Raw genomic sequence first — 21,729 nt, 5'->3', positions numbered from 1 at the left:
AGGATGGAGTTTAGGAGCAGTAGTTCACCAAGGTATATGTCTACCTTGGTGATGCACAGCTTAATCACAGATCAGCTTCCATTTTGACCTGGTTTCTTTCCTATTTCTAGTAACTTTAAAAAAATATCCAAACTTTAAAATACTCTGGGATAGGCGGGCCTGGCTGGTTCAGTCAGTAGAGCATGTGACTCTTGATCTTGGGGTCATGAGTTCAAGCCCTACATTGGGCATAGGGCTTACGTAACTAACTAACTAACTAACTAACTCTAGGCTAGATGAAATAAGAACGACAAAACTTGATAACTATTTGTCTTATATTCCCCCCCACAAGCAACATCTGAAGCAAGGACTTGGGTGTAGCTAGATATATTTGGGGTGATACCCCAAGAAGCAGAAGTGAGATAATAGAAAGAAGTAGAAAAAGAGGAAAAGTCAATTCAAGGGTACAGCATGAGGTTGCTGCATTGGGCATCAAAGGCTTGATTCTGGTCAGACTTCCTGAGAAGGATACAGAACAGCTCCCAGAACTGTCCCCCTGATGGATGAGAGGTTCTCATCCACTGGTCCATGGCTCCCACTGGTTGAAGCCTATCCCCAAAGGTATTAACATTCCCACACTTCCAGGCTGTGCTTTCACGTGGACTGGTTTGGCAGAAGGGCCTGGGGCAGAAGCAGAAAGAGCAGCTTGATCTCAAAGTAGGATGTTGTCAATGCAGTGTGAGTCTGAGCTTGCGTGGAACTGTCCATCACAGCTCTGGCTGAAATCCGAGGTGGACTGTTGGCTGTGATATAGGGCACCAGAGGCATTTGCTACACTACTGAACCTGAGTAGTGGGTACATGGAGGTTCATTATTGTGTCTACTCTACTTCCGTGTATGTTTGAAACATTTTCATAACACAAAGTTAAAATTCCTGGGGTGCCTGGGTGGCTCAGTGGGTTAAGCCTCTGCCTTCGGCTCAGGTCATGATCTCAGGGTCCTGGGATCGAGCCCCACATCGGGCTCTCTGCTCAGCGGGAGCCTGCTTCCCCCTCTTTCTGCCTTCTTCTCTGCCTACTTGTGATCTCTTTCTCTCTGTCAAATAAATAAATAAATAAATAAATAATCTTTTTTACAAACTTAAAATTCCTAACTCAGAATTATAAGTCCCTGGGAACTCTCTCAAGTATTTAGTGGCTTTATTATGTAGTTTTTGGTGTTTGGAGCAAATTACAATGACAGTTCCCTGATAATACTTTGAAGCACTCTATCAGATGCTAAAGTCCTTGAGCAAATCACACTCAAAGGCTGGAAGGTTGAATAGTTCAACTTGGGAAGTAGATGGATGTGGATTCCTAATCGCCTCTTTGATTGCATTCAGTTCTAGAAAGCATGGTGGCACCTTCTACTGAAAGACTTGGATGGGATGTTTAAACATATTCAACAATATGTAGTCTATTTCTTTTTGTGAGAAGTGAAGAAATCTCCATATGTTGGGAAAGAATAAAAAAAGTTAAAAAAATTAAAAACCTTTCCTCTTATGGAGAGAAACTGGATCACTCTTACCTTGCTGGTGGATATGTAGAATGGCACAGCCATTCCGGAAAATAGTTGGACTTTTTAAAAAACAGATTTATTTATTTATTTGAGAGGGAGAGTGGCAGAGGGAGAGGGAGAGATAGCCTTTTTTTTTTTTAAAGATTTATTTATTTATTTATTTGACAGACAGAGATCACAAGTAGGCAGAGAGGCAGGCAGGGGGGGGGGAAGCAGACTCCCTGCTGAGCAGAGAGCCCGATGCGGGGTTCGATCCCAGGACTCTGGGATCATGACCTGAGCTGAAGGCAGAGGCTTTAACCCACTGAGCCACCCAGGTGCCCCGGGAGAGACAGTCTTAAGCAGACTCCGCACTGAGTGCAGAGCCTGATATGGGGTTTGATCCAATGACCCAGAGGCCAGGACCTGAGCCAAAACCAAGAGTCTGGAAGCCAACCAACTGTGCCATCCAGGCACCCCAATAGTTGGACTTTTTAAAAATTGAAGTACAGTTGACATACAGTATTATATTACTTTTGGGTATACAACATAGTAACTTGACATTTAGGTACATTATGAAATGCTCACCACGATAAGTATAGTTATCTCTATCACCATATGAAGTTATTATATTACTGACTACATTCCCTATACTGTTCTCTATATCCCTGTGACTTACTTATTTTATAACTGGAAGTTTGTGCCTCCTGATCTCCTTCACCTGTTTTGCCCATCCCCACACACTCCCCTCTGGCAACCACCAGTTTTTTTCTCTGTATCTGTTTCTGTTTTGTTTTGCTTGTACATTTATTTTATTTTTTAGATTCCACATATAAATGAAATCATACACTATTTGCCTTTGTCTAATTTATTTACTTGGTATAATATCCTCTAGGTCCATCCATGATGTTGAAAATGGCAAGATCTAATTCTTTTTTATGGCTGTGTATATTCCTGTGTGTGTGTGTGTGTGTGTGTGTGTGTGTACACGAACCACATTTTTCTTTCCATTTGTCTACTGATGAATGCTCAGGTTGTTTCCATATCTTGGCTATTGTAAATAATGCTGCGGCAAACATAAGGGTGCATAAGTCTTCGAATTAGTGTTTTTGTTTTCTTCAGATAAGTACCCAGAAGGGAATTACTGGACTGTATGGTAGTTCGACTTTCAATTTTTTGAAGAACCACCATAGAGTTGGGAAGTTTCTTTTTTTTTTTTTAACATCTTAATTTTATTTTATTTTTTCAGTGTTCCAAGATTCACTGTTTATGCACCACACCCAGTGCTCCATGCAGTATGTGCCCTCCTTAATACCCACCACCAGGTTTACCCAACCCCCTACCTCCCTCCCCTCCAAAACCCTCAGTTTCTTTCAGAGTCCACAGTCTTTCGTGGTTCATCTCCATCTCCAATTTCCCCCAATTCACTCTTCCTTTCCTTCTCCTAATGTTCTCCATGTTATTCCTTATGCTCCACAAGTAAGTGAAACCAGATGATAATTGACTTTAGAGTTGGGGAGTTTCTTCTAAAACTAAACATGCAACTACTATACAGCCCATCAGATGCAGTCATGGGCATTTATCCCATTGAAATGGAAACTTACAGTTACACAAAAACCTCTACACAAATGTTCCCAGCTGCTTTATTCATGATAGCCTTAAACTGGAAACAATTCAGATGTCCTTCAACAGGTGAATGGTTCAAAAAATTGTGGTGCATACATATCATGGAATACTGCTCAGCAATATAAAGGAACAAATTATTGATACACAGAACATCTTAGGTAAATCTATAAAGAATTATACTAAGTGAAAAAAAATAATGCCGAAGGCTTCATACTATATGACTCCAAAAATATAACATTCTTGACATGACAAAATTATGGAAATGAAGAACAGATTAGTGAGTGTCAGGAATAAGGAGGGGATGGAAGTAGGGGTAGTAGGGGTAGCTATAGAAGGACATCATGAGGGATTATTTTAAAATTCAGTTTCAAGTTAGTTAGCATATAGTGCAGCACTGGTTTCAAGAGCAGAATCCAGTGATTCATCAGTTGCATACAATACCCAGTGCTCATTACATCAAGTGCCCTCCTTATGCCCATCACCCAGTTAGCCCATCCCGCCACCTCCCCTCCAGCAACCCTCAGTTTGTTCTCTATAGTTAAGAATCTCTTATGGTTTGCCTCCCTCTCTGTTTTTATCTTATTTTATTTTTCCTTCCCTTCCCCTATGTTCATCTATTTTGTTTCTTAAATTTCACATATGAGTGAAACCATATGATATTTATTTTTCTCTGACTGACTTATTTCACATAGCATAATACACTCTAGTTCCACCCATGTTGTTGCAGATGGCAGGATTTCATTCTTTTTGGTGGCTGAGTAATATTTCATTGCATATATGCATACCACATCTTTTTTAAAAAGATTTTATTTATTTTTTTATTTGACAGACAGAGATCACAAGTAGGCAGAGAGGCAGGCAGAGAGAGAAGGGGAAGCAGGATACCCGCGGAGCAGAGAGCCCAATGCGGGGCTCGATCCCAGGACCCTGAGATCATGACCCGAGCCAAAGGCAGAGGCTTTAACCCACTGAGCCACTCAGGCGCCCCCCACATCTTCTTTATCCATTCATCAGTCGATGGACATGTGGGCTCTTTCTATAATTTGGCTATTGCTGATAGTGCTGCTATAAACATTGGGGTGCAAGGAAACATGAGGGATTCTTGTGGTGATGGAAATGTTTTGCATCTTGACTGTATCAATGTTAATATCCAGGTTGTGATATTGTACTATATTTTCACAAGACACTATGATTGGGGAAACTGGGCAAATGGCACATGGTTTCAGTCTGTATTATTTCTTTTTTTTTTCCGTCTGAATTATTTATTTTTGTTTGTTTTATTTCTTACAACTGCATTTAATTCTACAATTATCTCAAAAATTACATGTTTAATTAAAAAAAAAAAAACCCTTTCCTTGGGGCACCTGTGTGGCTCAGTCAGTTAAGCGTCCCACTCTTGATCAGGTCTCGATCTCACGGTTGTGAGTTCCATCCGTTCATCGGGCTCCACACTGGGTGTGGAGCCTACTTAAACAAACACCTCTTTCCTCTTATGGAATGGGATTTCGGGGTCAAAGATGCAAAAAAGCTGTCAAGCACTTCTCCCTTATGTATGTAACACTCTTATGCCGAGATTCTGCATAGCCGTGGTTCTTTCTGACTCTAAAATAAAATATCCACTAGTGTCCACATATGTTAGTAATTGTCCTTCTACACTGTGTGCTGTAGATATTATGGATGACCAATGATGTTGTTTGTTACAGGAATTCTGCCAATATCTTGTTCTGCTTTTTCTGAGTCATTTGTCATTAGTGTTGTGCTTGGTTTTACAAGCTTCCTGGCAATAAAATGGCGTGTACCTATTTTGCCAAGAGGTCTAACAACTTTGAAGGCTTACCCCTATAGCTTTAGTATCTTTTCTCAGATATCAATTTCATGCAGCAAAGAATTACTTCATTCTTGTTCTTGAAAAATTCTGCTGGTTTACCACAGAGTTCACTGTACTTTGTTTAATAATTATGTTAAAGCTTTGATGACTTCATGCTACAATTTTCAATATGTCTTATTACAGATAGCATGCTGGAGACTTGTGGCAAATGAATGGCAGGTCTAATAGAGTCAGATTTTCAGATATTTATTTTCTTACTTCATGTTTGCATTTTTGGCTGCTTGTGTGATTTGTCACATGCACAGAATTATTTATCCCAGCACATACAGGTTCACATTCTGTATTAATATTAGAGTCCTGTTCACTATTTATGTTCATGATGTTTACTGAGTTGTAGCATTTAATTTACTATTTTTACTACTATTTTAATATTCAGTGAACCATTTTTGAGTGGTTGATTTGGTTGGGGGATATAATGGTACACAACAGTCATAACACAAAATGCAAATTTATTTTTAACTATTTTGCAAATTTAATAAGCATAAGGAATGACATGGAAAGGCACAAATTTATGTTAACAGAGAGGAATTGTGCCCTGATATGTGGGTGTTGACAGAGACAAATACAGTTCTTGTTCATTCCCAACCTTTAAGAACCTAAGGATTGTTAAGGAGATAATGTGAGGGGTTCCTTAGTGGCTCAGTGGGTTAAAGCCTCTGCCTTTGGCTCAGGTCATGATCCCAGGGTCCTGGGATTGAGTCCCACATTGGGCTCTCTCCTCCGCGGGGAGCCTGCTTCCTCCTCTCTCTCTGCCTGCCTCTCTGCCTACTTGTGATCTCTGTCTGTCAAATAAATAAATAAAATCTTAAAAAAAAAAAAGAAGGTAATGTGATTGCTGTGGAAAACAGTAACTAGCCCATTTCAAATAGATGGAAAGCATATGAAGAAATAATCTCATTGCTTTTTCCTCTGCCTCTTGCTAGGTTTCTAGGGGACAGTTGGTGGCCTAGGACCTCCCAGAGTCCATGCCTCACACTTTGAGAAACAATGCCTATGGGAAAGGTCTGTGCTACACATTAAACATATTCATTCATACTTAAGTTTTGATTCTCTTTAGGTTTGTTGAACTTGATTGAATTTGATGGTCAGGTTTCCACTCTGGGTAGGACACTGGGACAGAACAAATACTTTTTCCTGATAGGAAAAAGGTATGGCATCTTTCAAAATAATAGAATTGTAGCTGGGATAAGGCTGTCCTCCTGGGTACTACATTTCCCAGCCCCCTTTGTGGTCAGGTGTGGTTCTGTGAGCAAGGGCATGTGAGTAGAAGTGATGTGTGCTCATTCTAGGCTCGGCCCTTTAAACTTTGCATGTGTGCTCCTCTATGTTTTCTTCCTCTTTCTGCGAGCAGAAACACTGATGGTCCTGAAACACAGCTTTAGTTGGGCAGATGAGACTGGAGAAACATGGAGAAACGTGATGGGATGGAATGAACCCAAGCCCACTAATGATTGAATGGAGACAAAATGCTGTTAGGTGGACAGACACTTTGTTGTTCTTGACCCCCTGTATTGGGCCTTTGTATTATGGCAGCTTAACCCTTTAATTCTGATAAAGAAGGGGGAAATCCTGGAGGTCTGAAAGCCCTGGTTGGTAGGTTGTTGGAAGAGTGGCTCTTGGTAGTACAAGGCAGGTGGGAAGGAAAAGGGAATTAGGACTTGGCACAAGATTACCTGCTGTGGTAGGTGAGTATGGCAGATGAGTGCCCACATGATTGCTAATGCTGATTCTGATAGTACTGCCAGGCGGGAGAGACAAGAAACAAGGGATAGGCTTGGTTGTGAGTCATACAGAAATGTAGTGGAAAAGAATCACTGACTTATGGAACTAGTGACACTCAGAGTCACCCTGTTTAGGTTGAGAAGGAAATAACACCAAGGGAGGCACATCAGGCCAGGTCATTCTCTGGGCCATCTGTTGCTAGATCCAGGAAACTGACAGTTCTAAGATCCCTGAAGTGTGACTGGGAATTTTGATTTACTTCAGCCACGATTAATTTAAGAACTGCTGTGGAACTTGGTCTACAGATTGTGGTTTCATGGGTGGCTTCAGGTATAAAGATTTGGGGCTAGGAGAAACCAGAGAAAAATCTCTTCTACCTTTCTATTTGATCAACAGCATGTCTCCATTCAATCATTAGTGGGCTTGACCTAATGCCTCAGCCACTGCGAAGACACCTTTAAGTCAACTGGAAATAGTGCCCCTTTTTTCTGGGCACATGGCCTAGGCAACACACAATATATCAAAGTAGGAAAAGAAAGCATGGCTTGCTAAGTGCAAAGCATTTTGGATTTTACATTTTAATTTTGCGTCTGACTCCATAACTGAGCATCTTTGTGCAGTAAATGACATGCACAACTGTACATGGTGGCCTTGCAGGCCCCCCAAAGTACAGTGAGAGTGAAGAGTGAAATTGGAGAGTGAAGGACGAATCCAAATGTGACTCCCTTAACAGGAACGGTAAAAGGAAAATGTTTTGGAGATACAAAAGGTGAAGGGTGATTTTATTTTTTTGTAAATTAATTAATTTATTTTTAATTAATTATTTTAATTAACATATAATGTATTATTTGCCCCAGGGGTACAGGTTTGTGAATCGTCAGGCTTACACACTTCACAGTACTCACCATATCACATACCTTCCCCGAAGTCCATAACCCAACCACTCTCTCCACCCCAGCAACCCTGAGTTTGTTTTGTGAGATTAAGAGTCTCTTGTGTTTTGTCTCCCTCCTGATCCCATCTTGTTTCATTTTTTCCTTCCCTACCCCCAAGCCCCCCACTCTGCCTCTCAAATTCCTCATATCAGGGAGATCATATGATACTTGTCTTTCTCTGATTGACTTATTTTGCTCAGCATAATACCCTCTAGTTCCATCTACCTCATTGCAAATGGCAAGATTTCATTTCTTTTGATGGCTACATAGTATTCCATTGTATATATATACCACATCTTCTTTATCCATTCATCTATTGATGGACATCTAGGTTCTTTCCATAGTTTGGCTATTGTGGACATTGTTGCTATAAACATTCAGGTGCACGTGCCCCTTCGGATCACTATATTTGTATCTTTAGGGTAAATACCCAGTAGTGCAATTGCTGGGTCATAGTGTAGGTCTATTTTCTATTTTGAGGAACCTCCATGCTATTTTTCAGAGTGGTTGCACCAGCTTGCATTCCCACCAACAGTGTAGGAGGGTTCCCCTTTCTCCGCATCCTCGCCAGCATCTGTCGTTTCCTGACTTGTTGATTTTAGCCATTCTGACTGACTGGCGTGAGGTGATATCTCACTGTGGTTTTGATTGGTATTTCCCTGATGCTGAGTGATGTGGAGCACTTTTTCATGTGTCTGTTGGCCATCTGGATATCTTCTTTGCAGAAATATCTGTCCTCTGCCCATTTCTTGATTGGATTATTTGCTCTTTGGGTGTTGAGTTTGACAAGTTCTTTATAGATTTTGGATACTAGCCCTTTATCTGATATGTCATTTGCCAATATCTTCTCCCATTCTGTTAGTTGTTTTTTGTTTATTTTGACTGTTTTCTTTGCTGTGCAAAAGCTTTTGATCTCGATGAAGTCCCAATAATTCATTTTTTTTTTTTAAAGATTTTATTTATTTATTTGACAGAGAGAGATCACAAGCAGGCAGAGAGGCAGGCAGAGAGAGAGGAGGAAGCAGGCTCCCTGCTGAGCAGAGAGCCTGATGCGGGACTCGATCCCAGGACTCCGAGATCATGACCTGAGCCGAAGGCAGCGGCTTAACCCACTGAGCCACCCAGGCGCCCCCAATAATTCATTTTTGCCCTTGCTTCCCTTGCCTTTGGCAATGTTTCTAGGAAGAAGTTGCTGCGGCTGAGGTCAAAGAGGTTGCTGCCTGTGTTCTCCTCAATGATTTTGGTGGATTCCTGTCTCACATTGAGGTCTTTTGTTCATTTTGAGTCTACTTTTGTGTGTTGTGTAAGGAAATGGTCCAATTTCATTTTTCTACATGTGGCTGTCCAATTTTCCCAACACCATTTGTAGATGAGACTGTCTTTTTTCCATTGGACATTCTTTCCTGCTTTGTCGAAGATTAGTTGGCCATAGAGTTGAGGGTCTATTTCTGGGCTCTCTATTCTGTTCCATTGATCTATGTGTCTGTTTTTGTGCCAGTACCATGCTGTCTTGATGATGACAGCTTTGTAATAGAGCTTGAAGTCCGGAATTGTGATGCCACCAACTTTGGCTTTCTTTTTCAGCATTCCTCTGGCTATTCAGGGTCTTTTCTGGTTCCATGTAAGTTTAAGGACTATTTGTTCCATTTCTTTGAAAAAAATTGATGGTATTTTGATAAGGAATGCATTAAATGTGTACATTGCTTTAGGTAGCATAGACATTTTCACAATATTTATTCTTCCAATCCATGAGCATGGAATGCTTTTCCATTTCTTTGTGTCTTCCTCAGTTTCTTTCATGAGTACTTTATAGTTTTCTGAGTTCAGATTTTTTGCCTCTTTGGTTAGGTTTATTCCTAGGTATCTTATGGTTTTGGGTGCAATTGTAAATGGGATTGACTCCTTAATTTCTCTTTCTTCCGTCTTGCTGTTGGTGTATAAAAATGCAACTGATTTCTGTGCATTGATTTTATATCCTTTCACTCTACTGAATTTCTGTATGAGTTCTAGCAGTTTTGGAGTGGAGTCTTTTGGGTTTTCCACATAAAGTATCATATCATCTGCAAAGAGGGAGAGTTTCACTTCTTTAAAGGGTGATTTTAAAAGTTTTAAACTGCTTTGCAAAGGTCTGTCTGCAAATACCCAAAGTATTTTCTTGTATTGATACCTTTGCCCATGCTGTTTTCCATCTGAAACATCCTCTCTGGTTATGAAATCCTTACACATGCTTCAAGGCTCAGCTCTAGACCTATTTGTTTGCATGTCCATCTCTCCTTACTGGATCCTAAGCTCTCTAAGTACAGAGACTGTAGTTTATTATCTCTATCCCCACCTAGTATAGGGCTCTACAAATGTTTGCTCAATCAATAAATGGGTAATCTGTGCTCCAAAGGATGTTTATTTATTTGAGTGACTGAGTTTGGAAGATTTCTTCTTTGGTCCCAAACGATGTTTATTTCTACTTGGGGAACCTCCAGCAAGCTCCCCACCACAAGGCATGGGGACCACTTATGACCAGTCAACTTAAAATCTTTCCCCGGTTCAGACACTACTTTACCAAATTCTTGTAGGGGCAAGGGTTCTGGGCTCATCACCTGGTTCGAGGCCAGTATTGCTATAAACTAGCCAGGGGGCTTTGAACAAGTCGAATCAGCTCACTGGTCAGCCTTGGTTCTCTACCCTGTAAAATGAAGAAATAGCTTTAATAGTCTGCCATTTTGTAAAGCAACACAATAAACAATGGGGTAACTGAGCTGAACTGTGAAGACGTATGAATATCTATGGTAATACCTAACTTCTAGCTCAGCGTAAAGCAGTTTTTCTTTGGTGGTAAAAGGTCACAAGATTTTTATATATCCGATGATGAACAAACAGCTGTAGGAAACGTCGGGAAAATATAACTCTCTCTCGGCCTGTGTAATTTTATGTGTTGTTGTTATAATGAGTTACCACCACTGCCTCTCTCTCCTGCGGGAAATTGATTTGGTCCTTCATCCATTCTACTTAGGGTTGACATATTGGTCAAATAAAAATACAAGATTCTTTCCCTTTTTTATTTTTTTCTTTGTTTTAAAGATTTTATTTGTTTACTTGAGAGAGAGAGCACAGAGGGAGAGGGAGAAGCAGGCTTTGCGCTGAGCAAGGAGCCCAGTGCGGGGCTCAATCCCAGGACCCCGGGATCATGACCTGAGCCGAAAGCAGATGCTTAACCGACTGAGCCACCCAGGTGCCCCACAAGATTTTTTCATATTTGTTCAGAAGGGCAGCACAACGGACTAGAATGCGCTAAGGCAGGAATAGCCTTGCTATCTGAAGTGTGTCCCTCCAACCAGCAGCTTCAGGATTACCTGGGAGCTTGTTAGAAATGCCAACTCTGGGCCCCACCCTAAACTTATAGAATGAGACTTGCATTTTAACAAGGTCCCTAGGAGATAGATAAATCCTACATTACATTTAGCTCAGGGAGCCCTGGGCTAGTTGCTAATCTCGTCCACCATCTGCTCAATGGCTGTGCCCAAACTCTGGAGTGGGGAAAAGGGAGAAGGGTTGCCTAAAATACAAACCCTTCAGTTGGCGTCTGCATTACAGAGGCTGTGGCAAATTCAGTGGTTTTGTAGGGCAGTACCTACTAAAGAGTAGGTAATGTTGAGGTTTCTGTCTGGGCCACGTGCTTAAAATGTAGTCAGAAACCACATCCCCAGGGAGATGAGAGTGTGGTGTCTGGGCAGGGCTGGACCTGGCTCAAGCCGTAGTCTGCCTAGCTTGCTCTGTTTATGCCTGTGGGTACTCTGGAGCTCCCCCTTTTGGCTCCATCTTGTCACCTACAAGTCCCTCTCCTTTTTCCTCTCAGCCCCTCTATGCCCTCCCCAACCAAAGTGATCCCCGGGGATGGGGATGCTCTGGTGTAAAATTAAGCACATGTTTCTCCTCCCCAGGGCTCATTAAATTCTCAGTTGGCTTCTTCTTTGCAAACCCCCTTTAAAAGGGACTTCAGTCCTCAGCTAGTATTGGAATAGGGTATTTGGAGAGAGGTGGGTCATACACTCCTGAGAATAAGGACATCTCTCCTAGGCTTTCAGCCCCAGCCATGCCCATATTATAGAATCTCTCCACTTGACTGGCCTCTCACGCAGTTGCCCCTCGTGCCTTCACAAGTCTCTCCCTCCTCCTGTCCCCTCCCAGTCTGGGCTTTGGTGTCCTGTGTTTGAGGCTACAGTGAGGATGGTGAAGCCCTAGAGTCCAGTCAGGGACACAGAGACATTAAAGCAACTTGGGGATGCCCAGGAAACCAGAGTGTTTCAGGTGCAAGAAATGCAGTGAATTAGGCATCGCGTGGTACCCATGGGTCTTATAAGAGGGAACTAGGGATTGGGATTCAGAGGCAAGAAATGCTCCAGATTTCAAGATGGCCTCGGATCAAGGAACCTGATGTACTGACTAGGGATCCAGACAGAGTCATGACTGGGCAACCAGTGATTAGCAAGAAACCAGGGAGTGGACAGAGGTTCTGAGATCACAGACAAGCCAGGGATGGGGATGGATTTGGACCTATACATGGGGTTGGTGGCTCCACAAGTGAAGGCTTGAGTCCTATGCCAAAGCCTCACCATTAGCTTTATTTGTTTGAGCGACGGACCTGGGCATTACGGAGCTGGGATTAAGAAGGTGGGCTCTGGTTGCCGTCCTCTGAAGGCTTCTGTGAGGATCATAGCAAACCCTTAGCACAGCGCTGGCCCACAGTACCTCCGGGATAAATGCTGTGCATTATTACGATTAACTCTCAAACTTCATGCTGCCACCCACTGCCCCTCAGGCTCACCTATGGTCACTGGAACATGTTCCATCTGCTTGGATGCCCTTTTCCCTCAGTTCCTTTTCATCCTTCAGACCTCAGTCCAGACATAGTTTTCTGTGGGGCTCTCAGGAGGAAAAATGCACTGTTGTCCTCTATTCTGGCACATACAGTACCTCAGACATCAGATGTGTGGGGTTTCTACCCCAAGCAATTCTCCGACATCTGCTGGGTGTCTTACAATTCAGTTCAATTCTAACACTAACCAGTGTTACCACAGACCCCACAGGTTAAGGGCTCAGCCCCACAGGGCAAGCGCGTCCACCCACCTCAGGCCCCTGTCAAAAGTACAGTTTGTCATCTGTGCTTCTCACCAGCCAGCTGTAAATAGGAGTTTCCCAGGACCCCCTCCTCAGGTTCAGTCGTTTGCTGAAATAGCTCACAGAACTCAGGGCAACGCTTTCCTTGTTGATTATTATAATAGAGGATATGATAAAGGATACAGATGAATAGTCAGATGAAGACACGTAGAGGGTGAGGTCTGGGAGGGACCTGAGCACAGGCGTTTCTGTCTCCGTGGAGCTGAGGTAAGCCATCCGTTTGGCATGCTGATGTGTTCACCAACCTAAAAGCCCCCCAAACCACATTCTTTCGGGTATTCTATGGAGGTTTCACTCTGTAGGCATGATTGATCATTCCTCAGTCTCCATCCCCTCTCTCCCCTCTCTAGAGGATGGGGGCGGGGTGGGCTGAAAGTTCCAAACTTCTAAGCCCGACTTGGTCTTTCTGATGACCAGCCCCCATCTGGAAGCTATCCAGGAGTCCACCAAGACTAACCTCATTAGAACAAAAGATCCTCCTATCACCCAGGAAACCCCAAGGGATTTAGGAGTTCTCTGTCAGGAACCAGGGTCAAAGGCCAATGTTGGAACAAAATATGTTCCTAGTGCTCTTATCACTTAGGAAATTACAAGGGTTTTAAGACCTCTGTGACAGGAACCCAAGCAGAGACAAGTATGTATAGGTTTTCTGTTATCTCAGAGGGTCTCTTCCCAGACCCTCTTGGAAAGGGTGAGGTGCTCTCCTCACGCTCAGACAGCAGTTGCCCCTCCAACATCATGTGTTGTAAGCACTCATTTCCTTGTTGCATCTCCCAGGAGACCCTCAGCTCCATGAGTTTTTGGATAACATCAGTTTTTCCATTGCTGTATCAGCAGTGCTGACACACAGTAGAGATTCATTAAATGTTTGTTGATTAAATGAAAAAAAAAATGGGGAGAGATGCCAGGCTTAGACCCTTTGGGGAGCCATAACCAGGCAGGATTTCTCTGTTAAAGATTACTCGCAGGTCAGCTAACGATTGTAGAGCCGGAACCCCAAGGCCTAACGTCCCTTTCAGACAAAGTCCCTTTGAGAAGGTGGCAGTGAAACCCACCTGACTACCGCCTTACCTGTCTGCCCCCTGTGTGCCGTGTGAGCCACAGTAATGTCAGGCAGAAGAGCTTTCCATTCAAAAGTGCCCTACACGTCCTCCAAGCTGCAATGGCAGCCACCATCTTTCCCAGTCGCGTTTGTGTAATGGCGCCTGAAGGCCGGCTAACAGAGAATAGTCCAGTACCATTCAAAGCATTCTGCGAAGTACAGTAAATGTGCTCTTGCTCCTGGCACGTGAATATGTCTTACTTCATCTGAGATGCTGCTTTTCTGAGAATTCATAATAAACTCTTGCTTCAAGCCTATTTTAATAGACCTGTCAGTCTGTCTTTGTGAGCAGAACAATAGCCTCCATCAGCAGAACTATTAGAAGGCTGCCCGTGCCTGAAGAGGTGGCCTTAGAAGTCACAGGGCAAAGGCTGGAAAATAGGGCTCTTCTTCCTCGTTCTACACTGTGTGATTCCCCCTCCTAGGCAACAATCACAGAACATTCTCAGGGCCTTTAAATGACTGACCATCGCCCACTGTCTAGTCACTTGGGGAGACCTTCTACACATTTCTCTAAAACTGGCAGGTGGTAAGGCGAACCTGAGAAGAGTTCATTTTGTGGGAGGGAAGAGCGAGTGAGAATTGGAGCCAGGGAAGTAGCCAGTTGCTCTGAACATGAGAAGACTAGCCTGTGTATTTCTTGCAGTTTCGGGGCACTGGGCTTAGGTCTGGAGAGTTAGGCCCTCATTAGATAATTTGGGGAAAAAAGCACACGTAAACTTTGGAGACCCTGATTGATTTCTTACCCCATTTTCAAAGGACAGCCTAGAGTAACATTGCTGCTATAGGATCCCTGGGTAGAATTTGCTAAATCTTACAAATTTGCCTGATTTAGCAAATAAAAATAAGGGATGCCCAATTAAATTTGAATTTCAGAAAAATAACAGGTAACTTAAAAATATTTATATATTTGGGGCACCTGGGTGGCTCAATCGGTTACACTTCTGACTTGATTTCGGCTCAGGTCATGATCTCAGGGTCGTGAGATCGAGCCCCGCATGGGGCTCCATGCTGAGCAGGGAGCCTATTTGTCCCTCTCCCTCTCTCCCCTTCCTCCCGCTCATGCTCTCTCTCTCTCTCTCTCTCTCAAATAAATAAATAAATTCTTTAAAAAAATTTATATATTCCAAATATTGCATCCTGCAATTTATCTGGCAACACTGTTCTCGGGCCATTATTACTTGGGACTTCATGCTGTCGGTCTGCTTCATAAGGCAAGATGCCTGAGAAGCTTCCTGCTAATGGGGTGCCCTCAGCAGCTAGACTCAGTTTACCTCCCCCCAGCACTGCTGGAGGCTCTGAGAGGCTAGCAGAGCCCCTAACAGGTTGAACTGTGTGTGTGTGTATGTGTGTGTGTGTTGTCTTAATTAAGCCTCTGCTGCTGGCATATGTAAAGACGGGGTTGGCTGGAACAGCGGGTCTTTCAACAACCCTGTCCCCCAGTTCTCCTCTTTTCTCCTTGGGGTGTGCCTCGAAACCCTACTACTTCATTCTTCTCTAAACCCCTTTTCCCAGCAGCCAACCCAAATCAATCAGGGCTCTTGAAGGCTGAAGTCAACTTATCCTAATAAACAGAAACCACAGGATTGGAAAGGAAGCTACCGCATGTGTAATAGTCAATAAGAAAAAGAACAAAAAGGCCCTTTGCTGAGAGTCCCCAGGCCTGTTCACATGGAAACCATCCAAATGTGGGAATCTGAGAGGACCGCCCATGCCTCACCTGGCCATTGAAATAAGAGAAATAATGCAGATTCAAGTCAAAAACAAATGGACTGGCAGCAGTGGTTTGGGGCCCAGGGAGCTGCAGGGAGCGGCTGTTTGTTTCCCTGCAGATGTCTTGCAGGCTCCTTTAAGAAAAGAGCTTTCCCTGGGTGTCCTGTGGAACTGGACCGGGAGGGTTTACAACTAAGTGACCCATCCTAGCCTGTTCCCAGCACCAAGGGGCAGTTTGGCCCCCTTAAGACTGAGGTCCCTGGGAAGACTCAACTGACCCTCCTTGGTTCTTAAGTATTCGTTCCAAAGTCTTGAGCTCAGGGAGCTGTTTGAGAGGCACGGACGCCTGGGTGGCTTTATAGGCTGGTGGAAAGGTGGGGGTGGGGAAGGGTGGGGATAATTTCTGCCCTTCTGTTCAGTTCTCAGCAAAGCCTGGGGTTCACTGATTCTGAGACACTGTTAGGCTACCTGAAGTAGAAATAAGTTGTCTCTTCTCAGTCTCTTCTCATTTCAGATGATGAGGGCTGGGTTGACAAAGAATGGTACACCTAAGACTTAAGAAAAAAAAGCCAGGTGGGGTCTGAGCCAGACTTCAGCCAGACGGGGGTTAAAGACTCATCAGCACTGTCAGACCAGGATGCTCTGACATGTGGCTAACAACCTGCATTTAGGGCCGGAGGACACTTAACTGCATTTGGGCAGCACTTTATAAAGTGATTTTCTACACGTAGCTATCAAATCAGCCCTGGTGTCTGGAGCCAGCCCTGGATCAGCTCCCACGGGGCACTTTGCACTGGTGGGTCCCCCTAGGCTTTCAAGAGGGAAGCCTTGGCCAAATCTGGGATAATTTGAGGACTGAAATAATTAAGTGCACTAATGAATGATAAACCACTGGAAAGAACTGGAATCCATGAGTCCAGACTGACAGTGAATTGATGAATAAATGAAGAGGAAGGGAGGTCTCTTGGTTATAAGAGTAAGCAGAACACTCAAAGCCAAGTGACACGTGAAGTAGGAAAATCATCATTTTGCAACCATCGTAGTAAATATTGGACCAGGTAACAATTACCAATGGATGCTAAATCTAGGGGAAATATTTTATGAGGAGCAGGGTATTTGCATGTTCTTAAAGTGCCTCCCCACAGAATTGCTTATTACTTACAAAGGAGAAAAATTAAGTAATCACACGGTGAAGAAATTGGACGACACCTTGGCTGGAGAATGAAAATGAATATTCTCAGTGAAGGACAGATGCACATCGTGTGTCTCCAGATGTGAGACCGTGAGAAGAACACAGCGTCACCTTTGCCGTTTTCCAGTTGGGAATGCACAATCTGAATCTAATCAGGGGGACATCAGGCGAATCCCCAGAGAGGAATGTTCTATTTTTTAAAAAAGGGAAAGGACTGTATTTTTCAAAAATGCCAGTGTCCTAAAAGACAAAGGAAGGCTGCATCAACCAACAAATTTGAATACAGATGGTGGATTACATAAAATATTGTTATCAATGTTGAACTTACTGAAGTTGATTACTCTAGTTATATAAGAGGCTATCCTTATTTTTAGGAATAGACACTGGAGTATTTAGAGGGAAAGGGCTATGGTATATGTAACTTATTTTCAAATAGGTCAAAAAAAGATTTGTGTATGTGCATACACACACACACACACACACGCACACACAGATGCACACAGATGGAGAATGAGTGCCTCATTAATATTAGGTGAATCTGGTAAAGGCTAAAGCATATGTGAGTATTCTTTGTTCTTTTTTCATTCTTCCTACTTTTCTGTAAGTTTGAAATTATTTCCAAATAGAAAGTTAAAAGAAAGAGTGTGGGGGAAAAAAAAAAAAGAATGGAACCTGGAAGGTAGGTGTTGATCCCCCCAGAAGGATCCATGAGTCTGCCCCTCAGGCCTGTGTTTCATGGCAGTGCTACCTTCCTGGGGCAGTTTGGAGGCTAGGGGAGAAGGCTGGTTCCCCCAGGAGTTTGGCTCCTCTCTCTCTGACCCCCAACTTGTCCTAGGTCATCTGTAAAAAGAGATGATGATAGTACTTATCTCATAAGTGTTAGGAAGATTAAATGAGATACTGGATATAAAAACCTTAGCTCAGAGCCTTGCAGGTGGTAAGCACTCAAAGAGTGTTAGAAATGAGTAATACGTGCCCAGCACTATGCTAAGCACATCTGTATCTGTTCAACATCACCGATCTGGTAAGTAGTAGAGCCAGCACTGGAACCCAGGCTGTCTGACTTCATAGATCAAGCTTGGAACCCTGACCTCATCATTCCTCAGCCTTCAGTCACTCAAATACCAACTTCATGATTTTTGTCATACCATGCACTATCTATACTATTATTTCCTCAATAGTTCTGAGTCAACTTGCTTTTTAAAAAACTATGTTATTATTTTTAAGTAGGCTGTACGCCCAGCGAGGGGCTCAAGAGCTGCACCGAGATCAAGAGCTGCACGCTCTACTGACTTGAGCCAACCAGGTGCTCCAATATTTTATTATTATTTTTTATTTTTTTAAGGTAATCTGCGGGCACCTGGCTGGCGCAGTTGGTTAAATGTCTGCCTTCGGCTCAGGTCATGATCCCAGGGTGCTGGGATCAAGCCCTGCCTCGGGCTCCCTGCTCGGCAGGAAGCCTGCTTCTTCTTCCTCTCCTTCTGCCTGCCAGTCCCCCTACTTGTGTTTTCTCTGTGTGTGTGTGTGTGTCAAATAAATAAAGAAAATATTTTAAAAAGATAATCTGTACAGCCAACATGGGGCTCGAACTTGCAATCCCAAGATCAAGAGTCATGTGCTTTACCAATTCCAGCCAGGCAGCCCTCAACTTGCTTTTTTTATATATAAATAAAATTTTGTTAAAAGGAAATGTTACTATCATAAAGTGAAATCCAGTATCAAGTGCCCTAAATAAAACTGTAATAATGACCTGTAACTGTTAATTATAAAGGTTAATCTGGGTATGACTGACAATTGTCACGCATCTTACTGGTGATTTGCCTAACATACTTTGGGCAACAGTACATTGTTCTAAATAATTTCTCCATCCTCGGGATTATAACACTCCTTGAGAGCCATTTACTGAAACCCCCTCCCTGATCTAATCTTGCAATAGCCTACACAGTCTTTCGATTGATACTCTCCTGCCTTGTCTTGAACTTCTCTTATGAGATGGAAAACCTTTTGCTTCTGACCAGAAGCTGCCATCACACATTCTTCAGTGCTCTTTGATGTTGACATAAGTATATAGCCTTTGAAGAACTCTTCAGTGGAACCAGTGGAAACTAGCCATAAGGCTGCATGGCTGTCCCCACCTTTGTACTTCCTTCTTTCTCCTTTCTCTTTTAACTTAGCCCTTGTAGGGAGGAGAAGGGCGTGCATAGGTGATACTGGTGTGTTGAAGAGTGTGCATAGGATTAAAGTTTGATTTATGTGCTTCACTCCAAATGAAAAACCAGGTACAGTGAACTGGACCTAATAAGAAATCCTTCGTCTTGGGAGGGAAAGAGAAATTCTGCATGAGGATGTGTATGTCTCCTAGTCCAGCTGCCTTTTAAATCATTTTTGAATCGTTCAGGAAAAAGGAAATGGAAGAGAAGGGAGGAGTTGCTAAGAAAAAACCAAAAAAACCTTAGTAGGACTTCGGCACATAAGCAAGCAAGCCTGCTTGGTTTTCTCCAACAAAGGGTATATCACAAAGGGAAGAGGCATTCTCCATCTATGAGAACACACGGCATGGCTGCTTTGGCATTTCAGGAGTCCCAGGGCCTCAGCTGTAGCAGATCTCGGTGCCCAGCAGACACAGAGGGCCTCAGCCCAGGTACCAAGGAGAGCAGTGGCAGCAGCCCCTGATAGGGAGCAGATATCCCTTGTGCTCTAATAATATCCAGAGGTCTTTTGTTAGAGGCTATGTTCTGTATGAGAGATAAAGGCAAGAGCTGGTAAAATTGGGGACAGGACTGGTAGTGTGACTTTTTATACACCCACAGGCTGGCAAGGCCCGGGGACACTCAGGTTACATACAGTTCAGAGGAAAACTCGTTGCCAAGGCAGACTAAGCCAGTTCCAGACCTCACAGAACAAGGGGTACGTGCCCTTATAATGAAAGTCTCTTTCAAAGCTCTCAGAAAGGCCTTGAAAATATAATACATGGAAGCAGAGCCTGCAACAAAGACATGAGGTGTCCTGCCCCATCATTATTGTGAATTAGCCACTTGATCACCAACCATCGCTCGAACACAACGCGTACTGCAAATGGATCTGAGTAATTGGAGGCCGGCTATTTGTTCGCTAGGGAGACAGAGCTATTAGAGCGATGTATGGGTGAGTTGTTGAAAGGGAGGGATGCATTCATGGAACAAAATGGCTCCTCAAAATAGTTTCTTGTATGATGGCTCAGAAAGAAAACCGGGACTCCCACCCTTTACGTGGCCAAATCACCATCTGCTAATGTCTGCTGCATTTCGTCTGGAGTGGAGTCTGTCTGTGAGCTTCGTGTTGACATAGGTGCTGAGGAAAGGTTGGAGAGGGGGGAAATAGGCTGGAAAGGCTGCTGTCAGGAGCAGCACCAGGGTGGGGAGTGGCTGGGATGGGGGGTGCGTTAAGCGGCTGCTTTGGGGAGGCAGAGGTGGGAGGAGAGGGATCAGAGGTTTGCTGTGTTCTGTGTATCCGCACTGACAGTGCTCACCAGCCCAACTGTGCCCCATGGGCCCTGGATAAGGCCACCCTGGGCAGAAGTTGGGGGAAGACAGTACACCAAGAAGCCACTTTCATTCCTCATTTTCATGGGAGAAGGAAGGAGAATGATAATGAAAATCCATATTTGTTGACCTTTCCGTGAGCCAGGCCTTCACAATGATCCTAATAGGCTCATTAATACTGGCCCTATTTTACAGATGAAGATGGCGAGGCTCATTTACCCCTGCTTATTTTTTGCGTGACACTGATCACAATCTCGAATCCTCATGTTTATTTGTCCCCTTGTCTGTCCACCCCTATAGAGCATATATGCTGGGAGGGAGGACTTTTGTGTTTTTGGTTCACTGCTCTATGTCCAGTGCCTAAAAGTGTATGTGGCACATCACAGCTTCTCGATAGGTTGTATCTTCTGTCAGGTCTGGGATTTGATTTTACCCTACTTACAAACTCATAATTTCACCTGTTGCTGTTTCCTGGGTGCTGGAAGAAAATCCAAGACTCTTGGATCACCGATAACAGACCGTATTGTTCATAGCATAGCAAGTGGCATGGGGGTTGGCCTGTTTGTGTCAGTTCCCCTTGTCCCGAAATCCTACAGGGAAAACACAGAGGGCCCCAGATGCATGCTTTACACATTGTCGGTTTACATCACAGCTGCAGGGCACTGAGCTTAGGGAACCCAGCATTTTATAGCAAGCAGTAAGTCTGCCTCCTCTTTGTCCCAGCAGGTGACATTAAATCCTTCCACAAGATTGCCGGCTGCAATCCATAACCCTGAGAAACATCCAGATAAAGAGTGGTCAGGGCCTTGCACTTTGGGCATAGCCAGCGAGAAATATAGGAGCACAACAGACCCATGGGGGAGTGTCTCCCAGCATCCTCTTCCTCCTTGTTCTTCGGAACCACGTGTAGGCACTTGGCAGAACTACCTTGTATTAGGCTCTCTTTCATGCATAGGGCTCATCCCCATATCTGGTTCAGACTGTGGACTTATTGAGGACAGTCCCCCTGTGTACTTACTCTTTGTGGTCTTCAAAACTGTCTGCGTGACTTGCATACAGCAGCTCCTTAGGAAACAACAAGGACAATGACAGTAACAGCAGAAAGCCTTGGAGTCACAGAGTCGGGTCTGGCTGCCAGCTGTGATTCACACGAATTTTGTGACCTTGGGCAATTTGCTCCACTCCTCTGAACCTGTTTCCTCATCGGTAAAGTGGGTAAAAGGTACTTATGTCAGAGGGATAAATGAATTTATCCAAATCTGGTGAATGGAAGAGTGCCTGGCATGTAAGAATATTTAATAAGTATTAGCTATTTATTGTTGCTACTCTTAGTGAGCCTCTAT

Source organism: Lutra lutra, chromosome X (assembly GCF_902655055.1).
Source record: "Lutra lutra chromosome X, mLutLut1.2, whole genome shotgun sequence".
Taxonomy (NCBI): Eukaryota; Metazoa; Chordata; class Mammalia; order Carnivora; family Mustelidae; genus Lutra; species Lutra lutra.
The sequence above is the reverse complement of the archived record's forward strand: the minus strand, read 5'-3'. Positions refer to the sequence as shown.